This window comes from Pelophylax lessonae, assembly GCF_965119305.1.
Source record: "Pelophylax lessonae genome assembly, chromosome: 2".
Taxonomy (NCBI): domain Eukaryota; kingdom Metazoa; phylum Chordata; class Amphibia; order Anura; family Ranidae; genus Pelophylax; species Pelophylax lessonae.
The window spans coordinates 429,438,984-429,458,651 of NC_138769.1; the positions used below are offsets into that span (position 1 = coordinate 429,438,984).

Sequence of the window (19,668 nt, forward strand, 5' to 3'; positions counted from 1 at the left end):
ATAAGAATCAGAGTTTGCAGGTAGCAAACTAACATCATCAGCAATGACTAAGCACAGTTGTGTGAAACGCGTCTGCTGAATTGTTCTTTGAACTGGGAGTGCATGTCATGATATTTCTTACAATGGATTTAAAAATAAACATCAAGATTTTAGGCTGGATGTCCCACCGCCTTTGCTCTCCCTTGTCTCCACTCCATGGTTACGGACCCTGGCAGGCACCCAGCGCTCTACAGACAGCTACCTGGTTCCACCTATGGTGGTGTAACTTTTGATGGTCTGCCTTGAGCGGTGCAAACCATTTTTGTAAGCAAAATAACAGGGTATAAGTAATCCTTAGCAATAGAATATAAACCAAAGGAATGAGAAGAAGAGAAGCTGGAAAGCATTCAGGGAATTTAGGAAGTTGTCTAAAGAGATGGGCAGCAGACAGGCAGCACTCACAACATGAAAGGAGAGTTTTCAAATAAGCTTATATGTTTGTCAGAAATAACTAACATTTGTGCCGCTATTACAATGCTGAAGAATGAAAGTATATGATCTGACTATAAATCTCCTTTAGGGCTCGTTTACACTTGCTTTAAAACATGGCATTGGACATGCTTTTTAAAAGCTCTCTAAAAGCCAGTCAAAGCCCCTGTCACTAAATAAAATGGTTAGCTTACAGCTTATACCCAGTGTCGCTGTAATGGTGCTTTAGAATGTCTTCAAAGCCTCCATAGAAGTCTTCAAAGCCTCCATAGAAGCTCGCTTGGAGCACCTGAAGCTTTTGAGAGGTTTTAATTCAGCTTTAGCTTTGCTTTGTTTTGGAGGGTGTGTTATCATCACACACACAGGGTATCTACCAAGCTTTAATAAAGCTTTATAAAGCACAACTGAAGCATCTTTGATGCACCCTCAAAGCATAATCGAAGCACCAACGAAGCATCATTGAAGCACCACCAAAGCTTTGCAGGAGCATCAAAAACACATCAAAAAAGCATGTTGAAGTGGTAGGCACTTTAATGTCCGTTGAAGTTAAAGCGAGTGGAAATGAGCCCTTAAAGTGTTATTAAAGCCTTATTTTAAAAAAAATTAAAATAAGAAATGTGTCTATACTTACTTGCTCTGTGCAATGGTTTTGCACAGAGCAGCCCTGATCCTCTTCTTCTAGGGTCCCCTGCCGGCTCTCCAGGCCCCTCCTCTTTGGCTGGTGCCCCCACAGAAAGCTGCTTTTCATGGGGCACTCGTGCTTGCTTGCTCCTGAGTCCCACTGCTACGTACATTGACACAGACAGCGGGACACGGCCCCACTCCCCACTCCCGTCTCACAGCTTTTAATTGACAGTAGCAGGAGCCAATGGCTCCCACTGCTATCAATCTCTCCAAAGAGGAGGGAGCCACTGAGCTCATGCACATTGTTTGATCAAATCAGGCTCAGGTAAGAAAAAGTGGGGTCTGGGGGAAAGCTGCAGCACAAAAGGTATAGAATGCATTAAGGTGAAAAACCATAAGGCTTTAGAACCACTTTACGTACAGTCCTGGCCAAAAGTTTTGAATGACACAATTATTAATTTTCAGTCTGCTGTTTCAGTGTTTTTAGATATTTTTGTCAGATGTTACTATGGTATACTGAAGTATAATTACAAGCATTTTTTACCTAGGTACGGACCATCCAGACTGCATTCCCCTCCTTTTCAGCACACCTGAGACCTACTGCTACTACTTATTACTATACATCCTGTGAGTGTACCCAGTTGCATTGTCTTCCTGCCGGGCTTGTTGTGCATCACTGCACTTCAATTTCAGTACAGTTCTGTTTTCTGCAACAGGTCTCTGAGTGTTTATTGCCAATGTACCATGTTGCAGACCCCACAAATACACTTAGTGTGACCAAGCATGGAGGTTTAGGTCTATGTAGAGCAGAAAAGGAGGGAGGCAGGGGTAGTAGGGTAGTTTTGCTGGGAAGTAGGGTATTCCAACCATTCTGATTGATCAAATCCCCAGCCAGGGCTTTCTGCAGGTACCACTGCTTTATGTTTATATGCATTGTATCTAAACTATTCCAGTTTTTACATAAAAGCCAGGTGTATGAATAGAGCAAAATCATCACCTAGCTCCAAAATAAATTAAGACATTTTAGAAGTATAAGCTACATTTTCCAAAGTAAACAGCTTTGAAAAGTAAAATGCTTCATGTCATTTTCTGAAGGGAACTTGCACTGCAAATAATTTAAATGACACAGGTAGTCACTCAAACTATTCAAATAACTCGCTAGAAGCATTATTCCTATTTAACATCTCAATAAGGCTGCTTTGTTAAATTCTACATTGATAGTTAACGCTTATATAACTATTTTCTCTGAAATAAACAATACACAATAGCACAATGCACCTGAACAAAGAGACATGCATTGAGTATATAAGGAGCTAATTCAAACACAATAGATTTTGCTTACCTTACTGCAAGAACATGGGGACTTCAAGGCTTTTGGGCAAGCTTTTGTAGTATTGACACAGAATAATTTATATACGCATAACGATATCCAACACTGAATTATGGCACTGTCAGCATGCCCACCTCCTTCTATCAATGGCAGGGAAATCATGTGTTGTTTTAAAATTAGCTCTTCTTATTACTGTTGTCCAAGCAACTCATTTTCTTTGAACTGTCAGCTGTAGTTTTTGCCTACAGCAAAGCTTTATGCGCTAAAACCCACAGTATTAAGTAGCATCATATGATATGACATGAGTGAATCTGATCAGCATGAAGTGACCACCATGGTGCTCCAATCCTGCCTCATATCTATGCCACATTCTGCAGTCTGTGTAGTGTTTGCAAGCTGCCAATTTCTCTCATACTTATTCTCTGCTCTTTGAAGTCAATCAGGACACATTCGTTGTCAGAAATAAACATTGCGGATGTATCTAACCAAAGCATTCATTAGACCAATAAAAAGATTTCATTTGTATTGCCATAAATGATACAATGGAAAACATGCACTTTACTGGGTTCAAGGAAACTTAAAGTGATTGTAAAGTCACATGTTTTTTTTTTTTAAACAATAACAAAAAATGTATACTTCCCTTCGCTGAGCAGTGGTTTTGCACAAAGCAGCCCAGGTCCTCCTCTTCTCAGGTCCCCCTTCGCTGTTCCTAGCCCCTCCCTCCTGTTGAGTGCCCTCACAGAATGCGCATTGGTATAGAGGCACCCGGGCCGAGCTGCCATTCGGCCCCATCCTGATTGGCTATCTGACTTTGATTGACAGCAGCATAATATTAATGCATAGAATGAAAAAAAAAAAAACCTTCTACCTTTGCAACTCCGTTAAAGACCTTCTCCAGTGTTGAAATGACTGCCAATCACTTACATAGAGCTGTCCTGGCTGCAATACTCATCCTATTTGTAGCAGCATTCACCAGTGACTTACTTTTCTGCAAGTACCATACCTCTGGGATTGAATGATGCCCAACATCATTTAACCTACATATTGTGAGCCAAGAAAGTCAAGTACTTGTCTTCTGGAGGCATGTCATTAGACTGCCCAAGACTCACAGAATAATGTTGCAGAGAGTACCACCACATCATGATGCCCTCCTCTTATACATTCAGGACCAGCCCACCAATGGAGGAAGAAGAGGAGTAAGAGGATCCATGAAATCAAATGACTGAAAATTGCTGGATTTAAATGATGCATAGAGGGGTTTAAATGAAAAAAATAAAACAAAAAAAAAAAGATGTGGCAGGAGCTTCAGGTAGAAGGGGATTTCCAAAAAGAACTAGAGTTTTGCTATACTGAAGAAGTTTGGAGCCCTTCATTGCTGACCTGTTCTTCTAAAACTACTAGGTTCCCTAGCTGTTGTGCTGATTCAGTGACTTGTGCAGATTAGAAGTTTGGCCTACACTCTGACTTTTATGATCTGTTTGCTTGTTTCTAGTTACCAATTTATAAGGGATTGATTCCATAGACAGCCAGGCAGCTAGCATTATCATAAAGCATCAGCAATGGCCACCCCCGAATTCCACTGGGTACAGCTTTTCTTTAAAGCTGAACTCCAGCTTTTGATACACTTTACAAGCTGGCCCAAATTAACTTTGATGATCCCCTGATGACGTCAGCACGGACTGACGAAACGTGAGATCGCAACTTCTGGTTAAGTGGAACGCAGACGGATCGTGTTAGCGGCGTTCCCACTCTCTGTAACCAAGATTCCTGCACTGAAGGCTTTTGATACTTTGGATTGTAGTAAGTGTGATTTCAAACATTAAATGGTTTTATCATGAATTACTGCACCATGAGAGCCTCTTTGTTTCTCTCTACTTATATCTTGGTCCTGAATTAACTCTTGGCCTGGCTATACACTCTCTATGGGAGAGAGTACCTGCTCTACAAACAAGTGCCATTTAATATTGGTGAAGGGCCTGGTCGGATCAAATGTGGAAAGAAATATGCTATAATGACCCCCTATAACTAAGGGGTCCTATATCTCTGGTAAGCAGGTATATTTGCTTGCACTGGGTGAGCGTGTGGAGGTGGTGGCTTTAAGGAACACACTCCTATCAAGTCCGTGATTTTCCATCTGCTGCTGTCATTTGGATTAACACTTTGATGATTTTGAGCACTATAGACTTAATTTATATATTGTCACTTTTGTTTGAGTACTTAAGTTTGACGCATTCACCATTAGCACCTTTGTGGTTCTTATAATTTTGTTAATCACTGTGATTTAATTTGCTGTTGAGCGCCATACCTTTTAAGTTTTTGCAAATTAACTTTGTCCCTCACTAACATGTGAGGCCTTGAATATGCTGTATAAACTGTATGTAGCTGAGGCTACATACAGCCAGGGCCATCTTGCCGAATGGGCACGCTGGGCAGTTGCCCGGGGGCCCCACCTGCCCAGCGACCCAGCCCCAGCCAAGCATTAATCCTGATTCCCCTGTGCATCCCGCCACCGAACTTATCAGGTGGCAAGCGCCTGTCGGCCCTGCACTGCTGTCAGGCTACTTGGGCCATGAAGGGGGAGCCCACAACTGCAGGAATGCCTGTCCACCTCCACGGGAACAGGCACACACAGGACAGTCGAGTCTGACTCCCGTCCATGTGTGTGTTCACCTGACCCAGCCGCCGAACTTGGAAGCTGTCATTAGCCTTGCACTGCTGCACCAATAAATATTGCCTTATCGATAATTTGCATTTTTATTCTCATGGGTGATTGTGTAGACAGGGCCCCAGTGCCCTTTAAGGCTCTTAAGATGGCACTGCATACAGCATACCACACTGTGTTCCGGGTTTGAGCCGAGACTTCTTGTCTCATACCCGAAACACAAAAGAATCTATCTGATCAGCGCTCAGACATTCATAGAAAGCGATGTATTCTAGCAATAAATACAAAACTTCCTCTGATCGGCTGAGTCAGAAATTGTGACATCCTCAGCCCGCCTCTCTGACTCATTCATTGCTAGAATACATCACTTTCTCTGAATGACTGAGTCGCAATCAGATAGACTCTCTTGTGTTCCGGATATGAGATAGGAAGTCTCGGCTTAAACTCAGCTACATACAGTTTATACCGCACATCCAACAGCCTCACATGTTAGTGAGGGTCATAGTTCGTTTGGGCCAGCTTGGCCCAAACAAACTATGTAAAGTGTATCAAAAGCTGGAGTTCAGCTTTAATGTCCAATACATAACACATTATAAACAATGTTGTTAATACTAATAAAGCAATATACTGCAATATATGGTATTTTTGATTATACTTTACAGGCAGAACAGTCAAATCAATCTTCGTCGTAGTGGAGCTTACACGTTCTTGAGCTTACAGGAGCAAAAAAAACAGAACAGAAGTGGGTTATCCTTATTAGGAGGAAAGCACAGCACAAAGAAGGTAATATATTTACACATGCCTTGTGCTGACAAAAGCTTAATTGGAGCTGATCCCAAGGTCTCAGTGGGATCTATAATGCAACACTGTCAACACTATCCCAGCATTAAAAAATATCTTAGGTAAACATGGTTAACTTGTTACCCTCTGCTAACTGGAGGGATCATATCAATATTCTTGGCTTTATGTTAGACATTGTAGTATAAGACAGAACTGAGAGAAACATATTTGTTAGTTGGTCAGGTATACATTAAAGTTCACAGTTTAGGAAACAATGATAAATGTGCATATTTTTGCAGGTAAAAAAATGTGCATTTCTTTTTTTTTTTAAACAGACTAGGACAGCAAAGCATTGCACCTGCGATCAGTGGATTCAGGCTCCAGCACACTCTCCCTCCAGCTTTCTGTTCATACCTCTGTAAAGGCATTTGTTTAGAAAGCTGGAGGAAGGGTGAATGGACTACAAGTGCACTGATCAGTGCACTCATAGTCTGTTGAGAACCAAAAGCCGTCTGTCCTGGTGGCAGACAGGGCTTGTAGCTCATTAATTCACAGATCTCTGTGAATGAATGACGCAGCTGTCCGGGTGGAGCCCTGCTCAGCCATGCTGATTTTTAGATGTGACAGTGGCTTGCGGGGAAGAGGAACCCCCACCTGCTGTCAATGAGGGTAGGGGCTCAGGGGGTGTGGGTGTTCGGTCCTTAGCAACAAGTTACATGTTACACCCTAAATACGAGTGTAACATTTAACTTAAAGTGAACCTAGCCTTCAAAATAATTATTGCCAATATATTGAACCCCCTTTTGTGAATATCATTCTTTCGCAGATTTGCCGAAAACCAACAAGGTTGTCCTTTATTTTGGTGTAATATAACATTTTTTCATAACTACGAATCCAGCTAAAACAGCATCTATCAACAAATAGGAACAGATTATAATAGCCTGGCAAATGGTATGTTCAAAAGAAGGTGGGCAATGACAGCCCCCATTCCCTGAAACATTCCTTTATCATGTGACCACTGCCATGGCACAAACTTCTGATTGTCAAATGATCACAAAATACATTAATTAATTGTATACAAAAAAAACCCAGGGATACATGTAAGATCTGTCATTCCTACTTTTTATTGGTAGGAACTTCAGATCGTGCACTTTCTACTTTATGTTACACATTTAACCACTTAAGCCCCGGAGGATTTGGCTGCTAAAAGACCAGGGTTTTTTTTTGCGATTTTTTACTGCGTGACTTTAACGGACCGTGCGACGCTGTACCTAAACGAATTTGATGTCCTTTTTTTCCCCACAAACAGAGCTTTCTTTTGGTGGTATTTGATCACCTGTGCGATTTTTTGATCATGCGCTATAAACAAAAAAAGAGCGTCAATTTTGCAAAAATAACAATATTTTTCACATTTTTTTAAATGAAATTCCCCGCAAAAAAAAATGTAAAAATCAAAATTTTTTAACATTTTCGGCCAATTTGTTTTATGCTACATATGTTTGGTAAAAAAAATCGCAAAAAGCGTATTTTGATTGGTTTGTGCAAAAGTTATCGAGTTTACTAACAAAGGGAAAGATTTTTGTCATTTTTGGTGTTTTTTTTTAACGCGTAATGGCGGCGATCTGCGATTTTTTTTTCGGTACTGCGACATTGCGGCGGACAGATCGGACCCTTGACTGACTTTTTTGACACTTTTGGGGTTACCAGTGACATTACTGCAGTAATCAGTGCTATACATATGCACTGTTACTGCAAAAATGACACTGGTAGTGAAGGGGTTAACTGTATTGGAGAGGGAGGGGTTAAGTGTGTCCTAGGGGCGTGATTCTAACTTATAGGGACATTGCTATTGGTGTAAAAACAAAGATCAACGGTCCTACATAGTAGAACCGTCTGATCTTCATTTCTACACCAGGGAGAATGACGGGCGGCTTGTTTACATAAGCCGCTCCGCCTTTCTCCCTTCACCGGAGCGATCGTAGTGTGACCGGCGGACATCGGATCCGTCGGTCACACGCAATGACTTGTCAGTGAACGAGCCGCGGCGGGCGCACGCCCGCCCGCAATTGGCTCTCAAGTCAGTGACAGGTGAGTGACGTACCCATACGTCACTCTGCCTGGCCGGGGCTGACCGCCGCAGTATATAGTCGTGCGGCGGTCGGCAACCGGTTAAAAGAGAAGTTTGGGAATTCTTTTTTTTTTAGAAATCATACTTACTTAGGTGGATATAGCATTGGTTCAATGCTGCATCTGTCCCCTCGTTGGCTCTAAGAACTGGTTTCGATCTTTCCCCAGCCTGGACTGACTTTGTAATGTCAGCTGACTGTTGGATGAAAAAGATCTGTACGATCTGCACTCCTGTGATCCACAGGAGAAGTACAACCAAACTAGCTTTGGCTGCACTTGTCCTTTGAATTGGGCTCCTCCTTAAAGATTAGTGATGAGTAGGGTTGAGCGAACACGGACTGTATTATTCGTGTTCGTACCGAATAATTGGATTTTTGTTACCCGAACACGGACCCGAAAACTTTACTGTATATTCGGGTAAAAATCCGTGCTCGGTCGTTTTATTTCCGGGTTTTGCATGCTTTGGCGCGCTTTTCATGGCGGGCTTTCAACAGCCAATCAACAAGCGTTTAACTGGTGTGCCTAAGCCATCCCAGCCATGCCTACAAATGTATCAGTAGCTGTGATTGGCCGTCTGAAGCATGTGACCAAGTCTTTATAAGTTCGAGGCTGCGCCGCTGCGGCGTCATTCTGCTGTTTAGTTCAGGGAGAGAGCACACATCAACGTGCTGGCTGCTGATTAGGGACAGACAGGAAAAAAAAAACATTTGTGTCCGGATAGAATTGAGGGACAGGTCGGAGTGTGTTAGGCAGGGCGAGTTGTAGGCATTTTAGGGAGAGAGTCTGCTGATTTTTAGGGTCAGTGTGTTCTACAAACTACAATCGACATTGCTGTGTGGGGTGGGGTTTGCAGTCACCCGATCTACGATCATCATCTTATCAATCCTTTTAGGGAGAGAGTCTGCTGATTTTTAGGGTCAGTGTGTTCTACAAACTACAATCGATATTGCTGTGTGGGGTGGGGTTTGCAGTCACCCGATCTACGATCTTATCAATCCTTTTAGGGACAGAGTCTGCTGATTTTTAGGGTCGGACAGTGTGTTCTACAAACTACAATCGATATTGCTGTGTGGGGGGGGGGGGGGTTTGCAGTCACCCGATCTACGATCTTATCAATCCTTTTAGGGACAGAGTCTGCTGATTTTTAGGGTCAGACAGTGTGTTCTACAAACTACAATCGATATTGCTGTGTGGTGTGGGATAGGAGATAGGCAGGTGTCAGTGGTCCACATCCATTTTGCGGTGTGTGGGCTGCAGTGAACACAATCTTTTTGGGGTGCAGTGAACACAATCTTTTTGGGGTCCAGTGAACACAATCTTTTTGGGGTGCAGTGAACACAATCTTTTTGGGGTGCAGTGAACACAATCTTTTTGGGGTGCAGTGAACACAATCTTTTTTGCCCATTGAGGAGGAGGGAGAAAGGTATTTTTCTATCAGGCACTGTGTGCAGCATTTTTCCTTCAGCTGTGCTGTGCTGAGTGACTGATCATACACTGCTGTGTTCAGTTCACATGTGCTATTGTGGTTTCAAAAATCATACACTTTTTTTCTATTCCACTATTCAATATACAGCCTTGGGTTAAAAAAAATTAAATTGTGGCCTGCAGCAGAGCTGAATGATATTTGGGATTTTTGGGGTTCATCTCATACTTCTGAAGATTTGAGGGTGCTGCCTGTTCCAAACTCCTCCTACTCCTTACATAGTTACATAGATACATAGTTAGTGAGGTTGAAAAAAGACATCAGTCCATCCAGTTCAACCTATGATGTGTTTGTGTTTGCTCCTCATCCAGCCTTTTAGGGGTACAAACAATAGTAATTGGGGCCTAGTGTGTTTTTGTACGTGTTTGATACATACACTTTTTTTGATCATATTTTCTATTCCGCTATTCAATAAAAACCTTTGGGGATCAGTTAAATTGCGGAATAGTCTGTGTTGGTACGTGTGAGATCCACCTTTCCAAGTTTTTGGGGTTCATCTCATACTTCTGAAGATTTGAGGGTGCTGCCTGTTCCATACTCCTCCTACTCCTCATCCAGCCTTTTAGGGGTACAAACAATAGAAATTGGGGCCTAGTGTGGTTTTGTACGTGTGAGATACATACACTTTTTTTGATCATATTTTCTATTCCGCTATTCAATAAAAACCTTTGGGGATCAGTTAAATTGCGGGATAGTCTGTGTTGGTACGTGTGAGATCCACCTTTCCAAGTTTTTGGGGTTCATCTCATACTTCTGAAGATTTGAGGGTGCTGCCTGTTCCATACTCCTCCTACTATTCATCCAGCCTTTTAGGGGTACAAACAATAGTAATTGGGGCCTAGTGTGGTTTTGTACGTGTGAGATACATACACTTTTTTTGGTCATATTTTCTATTCCGCTATTCAATAAAAACCTTTGGGGATCAGTTAAATTGCGGGATAGTCTGTGTTGGTACGTGTGAGATCCACCTTTTCAAGTTTTTGGGGATCATCTCATACTTCTGAAGATTTGAGGGTGCTGCCTGTTCCATACTCCTCCTACTCCTCATCCAGCCTTTTAGGGGTACAAACAATAGTAATTGGGGCCTATTGTGCTTCTGTACGTGTGAGATACATACACTTTTTTTGATCATATTTCCTATTCCGCTATTCAATAAAAACCTTTGGGGATCAATTAAATTGCGGGATAGTCTGTGTTGGTACGTGTGAGATCCACCTTTCCAAGTTTTTGGGGTTCATCTCATACTTCTGAAGATTTGAGAGTGCTGCCTGTTCCATACTCCTCCTACTCCTCATCCAGCCTTTTAGGGGTACAAACAATAGTAATTGGGGCCTAGTGTGGTTTTGTACGTGTGAGATACATACACTTTTTTTGATCATATTTCCTATTCCGCTATTCAATAAAAACCTTTGGGGATCAATTAAATTGCGGGATAGTCTGTGTTGGTACGTGTGAGATCCACCTTTCCAAGTTTTTGGGGTTCATCTCATACTTCTGAAGATTTGAGGGTGCTGCCTGTTCCATACTCCTCCTACTCCTCATCCATCCTTTTAGGGGTACAAACAATAGTAATTGGGGCCTAGTGTGGTCTTGTTCGTGTGAGATACATACGCTTTTTTTAATCATATTTTCTATTCCGCTATTCAATAAAAACCTTTGGGGATCAATTAAATTGCGGGATAGTCTGTGTTGGTACGTGTGAGATCCACCTTTCCAAGTTTTTGGGGTTCATCTCATACTTCTGAAGATTTGAGGGTGCTGCCTGTTCCATACTCCTCCTACTCCTCATCCAGCCTTTTAGGGGTACAAACAATAGTAATTGGGGCCTAGTGTGGTTTTGTTTGTGTGAGATACATACACTTTTTTTGATCATATTTTCTATTCCGCTATTCAATAAAAACCTTTGGGGATCAGTTAAATTGCGGGATAGTCTGTGTTGGTACGTGTGGTAGAGATCCACCTTTCCAAGTTTTTGGGGTTCATCTCATACTTCTGAAGATTTGAGGGTGCTGCCTCTTCCATACTCCTCCTACTCCTCATCCAGCCTTTTAGGGGTACAAACAATAGTAATTGGGGCCTAGTGTGGTTTTGTACGTGTGAGATACATACACTTTTTTTGGTCATATTTTCTATTCTGCTATTCAATAAAAACCTTTGGGGATCAGTTAAATTGCGGGATAGTCTGTGTTGGTACGTGTGATATCCACCTTTCCAAGTTTTTGGGGTTCATCTCATACTTCTGAAGATTTGAGGATGCTGCCTGTTCCATACTCCTCCTACTCCTCATCCAGCCTTTTAGGGGTACAAACAATAGTAATTGGGGCCTAGTGTGCTTCTGTACGTGTGAGATACATACACTTTTTTTGATCATATTTCCTATTCCGCTATTCAATAAAAACCTTTGGGGATCAATTAAATTGCAGGATAGTCTGTGTTGGTACATGTGAGATCCACCTTTCCAAGTTTTTGGGGTTCATCTCATACTTCTGAAGATTTGAGGGTGCTGCCTGTTCCATACTCCTCCTACTCCTCATCCAGCCTTTTAGGGGTACAAACAATAGTAATTGGGGCCTAGTGTGCTTCTGTACGTGTGAGATACATACACTTTTTTGATCATATTTCCTATTCCGCTATTCAATAAAAACCTTTGGGGATCAATTAAATTGCGGGATAGTCTGTGTTGGTACGTGTGAGATCCACCTTTCCAAGTTTTTGGGGTTCATCTCATACTTCTGAAGATTTGAGGGTGCTGCCTGTTCCATACTGCTCCTACTCCTCATCCAGCCTTTTAGGGGTACAAACAATAGTAATTGGGGCCTAGTGTGGTTTTGTACGTGTGAGATACATACACTTTTTTTGATCATATTTCCTATTCCGCTATTCAATAAAAACCTTTGGGGATCAATTAAATTGCGGGATAGTCTGTGTTGGTACGTGTGAGATCCACCTTTCCAAGTTTTTGGGGTTCATCTCATACTTCTGAAGATTTGAGGGTGCTGCCTGTTCCATACTCCTCCTACTCCTCATCCATCCTTTTAGGGGTACAAACAATAGTAATTGGGGCCTAGTGTGGTCTTGTTCGTGTGAGATACATACGCTTTTTTTGATCATATTTTCTATTCCGCTATTCAATAAAAACCTTTGGGGATCAATTAAATTGCGGGATAGTCTGTGTTGGTACGTGTGAGATCCACCTTTCCAAGTTTTTGGGGTTCATCTCATACTTCTGAAGATTTGAGGGTGCTACCTGTTCCATACTCCTCCTACTTCTCATCCAGCCTTTTAGGGGTACAAACAATAGTAATTGGGGCCTAGTGTGGTTTTGTTTGTGTGAGATACATACACTTTTTTTGATCATTTTTTCTATTCCGCTATTCAATAAAAACCTTTGGGGATCAGTTAAATTGCGGGATAGTCTGTGTTGGTACGTGTGAGATCCACCTTTCCAAGTTTTTGGGGTTCATCTCATACTTCTGAAGATTTGAGGGTGCTGCCTCTTCCATACTCCTCCTACTCCTCATCCAGCCTTTTAGGGGTACAAACAACAGTAATTGGGGCCTAGTGTGGTTTTGTACGTGTGAGATACATACACTTTTTTTGGTCATATTTTCTATTCCGCTATTCAATAAAAACCTTTGGGGATCAGTTAAATTGCGGGATAGTCTGTGTTGGTACGTGTGATATCCACCTTTCCAAGTTTTTGGGGTTCATCTCATACTTCTGAAGATTTGAGGGTGCTGCCTGTTCCATACTCCTCCTACTCCTCATCCAGCCTTTTAGGGGTACAAACAATAGTAATTGGGGCCTAGTGTGCTTCTGTACGTGTGAGATACATACACTTTTTTTGATCATATTTCCTATTCCGCTATTCAATAAAAACCTTTGGGGATCAATTAAATTGCAGGATAGTCTGTGTTGGTACATGTGAGATCCACCTTTCCAAGTTTTTGGGGTTCATCTCATACTTCTGAAGATTTGAGGGTGCTGCCTGTTCCATACTCCTCCTACTCCTCATCCAGCCTTTTAGGGGTACAAACAATAGTAATTGGGGCCTAGTGTGCTTCTGTACGTGTGAGATACATACACTTTTTTTGATCATATTTCCTATTCCGCTATTCAATAAAAACCTTTGGGTATCAATTAAATTGCGGGATAGTCTGTGTTGGTACGTGTGAGATCCACCTTTCCAAGTTTTTGGGGTTCATCTCATACTTCTGAAGATTTGAGGGTGCTGCCTGTTCCATACTCCTCCTACTCCTCATCCAGCCTTTTAGGGGTACAAACAATAGTAATTGGGGCCTAGTGTGGTTTTGTACGTGTGATATACATACACTTTTTTGATCATATATTCTATTCTGCTATTTAATCAAAACCTTTGGGTATAAACAATTAAATTGCGTGATAGTCTGTGTCGGTACGTGTGAGATACACCTTTCCAATTTTTTGGGCGCATCTCATACTGCCGAGGATTTGAGGGTGCTTCAGTCTGCCTCCTGCCTGTTCCGAACTCCTCCTACTCCTCATCCTGCCTTTAGGGTAGAAAAAATTGTAATCGGGGCCTAGTTTGTGTTTGTACGTGTGAGATACACCGTTTTGTAAAATTTGTCCTATTCCGCTATTCAATATACACCCTGTTTGAGTGTAAAAAATTAAATTGCGGGATAGTCTGTATCGGTACATGTGAGATACACCTTTTTAAATTTGTTTGGCGCATCTCCTTCTACCGCCGAGGATTGCAGGGCGCTTCTGTTTGCCTCCGGTTCCCAACTCCTCCTACTCCTCTTCCTCATCCTGCCTTTAGGGTACAAAAAATTGTAATCGGGGTCTAGTCTGTGTTTGTACGTGTGAGATACACCGTATTATAAAATTTTTCCTATTCCGCTATTCAATATACACCCTTTTGGAGTGTAAAAAATTAAATTACGGCATAGTCTGTATCGGTACGTGTGAGATACACCTTTTAAATTTGTTTGGCGCATCTCCTTCCCCAGCCAAGGATTGCAGGGCGCTTCAGTTTGCCTCCTGTTCCCAACTCCTCCTACTCCTCTTCCTCATCCTGCCTTTAGGGTACAAAAAATTGTAATCGGGGCCTAGTCTGTGTTTGTACGTGTGAGATACACTGTATTATAAAATTTTTCCTATTCCGCTATTCAATATACACCCTTTTGGAGTGTAAAAAATTAAATTACGGCATAGTCTGTATCGGTACGTGTGAGATACACCTTTTAAATTAGTTTGGCGCATCTCCTTCCCCCGACAAGGATTGCAGGGCGCTTCAGTTTGCCTCCTGTTCCCAACTCCTCCTACTCCTCTTCCTCATCCTCCCTTTAGGGTACAAAAAAATTTAATCAGGCCTAGTCTGTGTTTGTACGTGAGAGATACACCGTTTTTTTATCCTATTCCGCAATTCAATATACACCCTTTTAGGGTAAAAAACATTAAATTGCGGCATAGTTTGCATATTTGACTGTGAGATACACCCGTGCGATACTGTTGTTGTTTTGTTCCGCTATTCAATAAACACCTTTCTAGGGCAAGATCTTAAATTACAGAAATATGAGGAGACCGTCAAATAGGGGCCGTGGCCTGGGTCGTGGTGCTGCTGGTAGAGCTCCTGTTGCAAGGAGAGGACGTGGTCGATCTGTGCCAGCTACAGCACAAGTGAAACACCTTCCTCAAGTGTTAGTAGGCGACAGAACCTGCATCAGTATTTGGTAGGGCATCATACGCCTCTAGAAGTGATGAGGCCAGAACACAGAGAGGCGATAGTAGATTGGTTTGCTGCTGACAGTGCCTCCAGTTCCTTCACATTGTCTCCCACCCAGTCTACTGCATAAAGGTCAGAGTTGGCACCTGCAGCCGATGTCCAACCGTCTTTCACCTCACCCCCTTGCAAATCAGGCAAGCAGTCTGAGCCCCAAGCCATACAGCAGTCTCTTGTTCTTTTTGAGGACTCTGTCAGCAGGGTTTCCCAGGGCCATCCACCTAGCCCTGCCCCAGAAGTGGAAGAGATTGAGTGCAGCGATGCCCAACCACTCATTTCTCAAGATGAGAACATGCAAGGACCATCGCAGCACGTCTCCGATGATGACGAAACGCATGTGCCAACTGCTGCGGCGTTCAGCATTGTGGAGACCGACAAGGAGGGCAGGGGTATAGACTGGGTGGAAGATGATGTGGAGGACGATGAGGTCCTCGACCCCACATGGAATGAACGTCATGCAGGTGATCTGAGTAGTTTGGAGGAAGAGGCGGTGGTCGCACAAAGCCACCAGCACAGCAGAAGAGGGAGCAGGGTGCAGAAGCGGAGCGCCCGTGCCCTAGACACTACGCCTGCTACTGCCCAACGCAGCAAGGGAACGAGCGCACCAAAGTCAGCTCAAAGGAGTTCTCTAGCGTGGAAGTTCTTTAGAAAATGTGCTGATGACAGGACACGAGTAGTTTGCACCCTGTGCAATCAGAGCCTGAAGCGAGGCATAAACCTTCTCAACCTGAGCACAACCTGCATGATCAGGCATCTAAGTGCAAAGCACGAGCTGCAGTGGAGTAGACACCTTCAAAACCAAGAAACGTCTCTGGCTCATCCTGCTTCCTCTTCTGCTGCAGTCTCGGCCGCTCCAGCCACATCTGTAGTGATACCGGCACCTGCCACCCCGCAAACAGAGGATCTGTCAGCAACACCACCACCTGGGTCACCAACCATCTCCACAATGTCCCGTGGAAGTGTTCAGCTTTCCATCTCCCAAACACTTGAGAGGAAGAGGAAGTACCCCCCTACCCACCCGCGATCCCTGGCCCTGAATGCCAGCATTTCAAAATTCTTGGCCTTTGAAATGCTGTCATTCCGTCTGGTGGAGACGCACAGTTTTAAAAACCTTATGTCGGTGGCTGTCCCACAGTACGTCGTGCCCAGCCGCCACTACTTTTCCAGGCAAGCCATCCCTTCCCTGCACAACCAAGTGGGGGAAAAAATCAGGTGTGCACTGCGCAGCGCCATCTGTGCCAAGGTCCACCTAACTACCGATACGTGGACCAGTAAGCACAGTCAGGGGCGTTATATCTCCCTAACGGCACACTGGGTAAATGCAGTGGCGGATGGGCCTGAGGCGGATAGCAATTTGGCGCATGTCCTTCCACCACCGAGGATTGCAGGGCGCTTCAGGCCATAGTGGAGTTTCAGCTGCAGCACACACGCGTGAGTCGCTCTGCGGAACAGCACCACTTCACCACCAATAACTGGGCCTCCATGCGAGACCTGTGTGCCTTGTTGCGCTGTTTTGAGTACTCCACCAACATGACCAGTGCCGATGACGCCGTTCTCAGCTTAACTATCCCTCTTCTATGCCTCCTTGAAAAAACAATTCGGGCGATGATGGAAGAGGATGTGGCACAGGATGAGGAGGAGGATGAAGAGGTAACATTTCCAAGGCTTTCAGGGCAGTCATTCGCAAGGGGCTCTGAGGGTGGGTTCCTGCACACACAAACGCCAGGGACACAATTGTCCAGCAGGGGCACAGTTCTGGAGGATGAGGAGGATGAGGAGGAGGAGCTGGAGGAGGAGATGGAAGCATGTTCACAGCAGGGTGGCACCCAGGCCAGCTCATGGCCATCACTGGTGCATGGCTGGGGGGATACAGAGGACACGGACGATACACCTCCCACAGAGGACAGCCTTTTGTTGCCTCTGGGCAGCCTGGCACACATGAGCGATTACATGCTGCAGTGTCTCCACAACGACCGCCGAGTTGCCCACATTCTAACTTGTGCTGATTACTGGGTGGCCACGCTGCTGGATCCCTGTTACAAGGACAACGTACCGTCCTTAATTCACTCACTGGAGCGCGATCGCAAGATGCGCGAGTACAAGCGCACGCTGGTAGACGCGATGCTGCTTGCATTCCCACCTGACAGCGGGGCCACAGTGGAAGCACAAGGCAGAGGAGGAGGAGGAGGAGGAGGAGGAGGAAGAGGTCGCCAACGCAACCAGGGCACCGCCAGCACCTCAGAAGGCAGGGTTAGCATAGCCGAAATGTGGAAAAGCTTTGTCAGCACGCCACAACAAACAGCAGCACCAGCAGCTCATATGGAACGTATTAGCAGGAGGCAGCATTTTACCAACATGGTGGAGCAGTATGTGTGCACACGCCTACATGTAATGAATGACGGGTCTGCCCCCTTCAACTTCTGGGTCTCCAAATTGGGCACATGGCCTGAGCTTGCCCTTTACGCCTTGGAGGTGCTGGCATGCCCTGCAGCCAGTGTATTATCTGAACGGGTATTTAGCACGGCTGGGGGCGTTATCACAGACAAGCGCAGCCGCCTGTCCAGAGACAATGTGGACAAGCTCACGTTCATTAAAATGAACCAGGCATGGATCCCACGGGACTTTTCCGTACCTTGTGTAGAATAGCGATGGATACCGACCTTACCCAGCCATTGTTCCATTTTTGCTCTTTCTCACTCTTTTGGGGTGTACCCTCATTTAAAATTTGTGAAAAGAAGCAGTGTTGGCTACCTCGTCCTCCTCAGGGCCAGATTAACGTAGGGGCTATTGGAGCTGCAGCTCCAGGCCCCTACCTTTATATAGGCCCCGGGTTGGCCATATTCACTGTTACCGCTCTTCTGTCACTTGTAAACACAGAAGTCTGGCTTCTATGCTCGCTTCCCCAGGCAGCTCCCTCAGAACCTCCCCACACAGCACGAAGGCCGGACAAGGAGGGACAGTTGCCTATGCATGGATGTGTTTATGGGCTTCAGAGACAGCATCCCATGTTGAATTAGGCATGCATGGCTGCACCCTTCCTCCTCTGGGTGCATGCCAAGGCACGGCCCTAAAGGCCCTTCAAAATCCTCAGCACCAAGCCCATGATGCTCTTAATCCGGCCCTGGTCCTCCTCCACCGCCGCTTCCACCTACACCGCCCATAGGTGTGCGCAGCCTATTGCATTAGGGTGTGCACCCCAAAGTTTAAATACACATGCATGTGTTTGCCTACATGTACATGGCCCCGATACATTACTCTCCCTGCTGGCAAAGTGAAATAGAGCAGAGCAGGTCTGAGGGAGATCTTTCCCATCTCCTCACTGGCAAACAGAGCAATAATGCTAATGTGCTCTAGGTGATTAGGGTGTGCCCAGGAACACCCGGCACACCCTGTGCGCACGCCTATGACACCGCCACATCCACCACCACCTCAACCTCCCTCCTACTCCATATGGGCCTCGTCCTTCAGAGATGAAGAACATTGTTTTATTTTTCTGGTTTTTTTTTTTGTTGTTTTAAGTTATTTCCCTATCCACATATCCACATTTGTTTGCAGAGCACTTGCCATGCTCTTAAATACGTTTTGCTGCCATTTGCAGCACTCTAGCCCTTTCCTTTGGTGTTTTAGAGCCATTTTAGTGCCTGAAAGTTTGGGTCCCCATTGACTTCAATGGGGTTCGGTGTCCGGGAAAAGTTCGGCAAAAGTCCGGGACACGGACCCGGACTTTTTTTTAATGTTCGGCCGAACCCGCCAAACACAGACATCAAGGTGTCCGCTCAACTCTAGTGATGAGGTAAGTCTACCATGTTCAGAGCAATCTGAAGGCAATAATTCAGGCTATTGCATGGAGTCTCCAATAGGGGTATGCTATAGCCAAATATGGAAAGGACATATGAAAAATTTAACAATTATATTTACAGAGACCTTTTTTGATTTTTTTCTTTAATGGGCAAGTAATAAGTGGGAATTAACTGTGCTCTGCTGAATTTAGCTTCATGTATACTACTCCACTGCCTGGAGAAGAAAAGGCAGAATCTGAGTGACACTGTAGGAGCTAGATCCAGAAATTTGACCCTTATAGACGCAATTAAACACAGAAAGGCCAAAACCAGCAGTGCACATAACCCATTAGACCAGCTATATTAAATTGGCTGAATGTGAATCTCAATGTATCTGCTGAATGGTTTTATATGTTAAAGCTAACATGATTATAACTGATATGATGGAAAGTGGAAAGAACAAAGCATGTAACTTAGATTAGTCTAGGTGAAACTCTAGGCTATGGGGAGTTTAAGGCAAAAGCACTATGAAGCGCAAAGAACGTCAGCACACCTATAAGCAAAGCATTTGCTGTATCCATCATGTTCATACTATTCATACACAAAAGTATCGTGCTTTAATTTAGTAGCCAGGGAGCTAAAGTTATAATA

General features: G+C 44.1%; 1 protein-coding gene across 4 annotated transcripts in view; it reads right to left on the minus strand.

Moving 5' to 3' along the window:
* FRMPD4 (FERM and PDZ domain containing 4) overlaps positions 1-19,668 on the minus strand; it is a 587,249-nt gene that overhangs the window by 235,689 nt on the left and 331,892 nt on the right. Inside the window, exon 1 of one of the 4 annotated variants that reach the window (XM_082245221.1) lies at positions 2,435-2,556. The exons of the other annotated variants lie outside the window; for them this stretch is intronic. The gene's annotated coding sequence lies outside the window, so the exon portion shown is untranslated. Of the gene's footprint in view, positions 1-2,434; positions 2,557-19,668 lie in introns of those variants that run through there. 4 annotated transcript variants of the gene reach the window in all.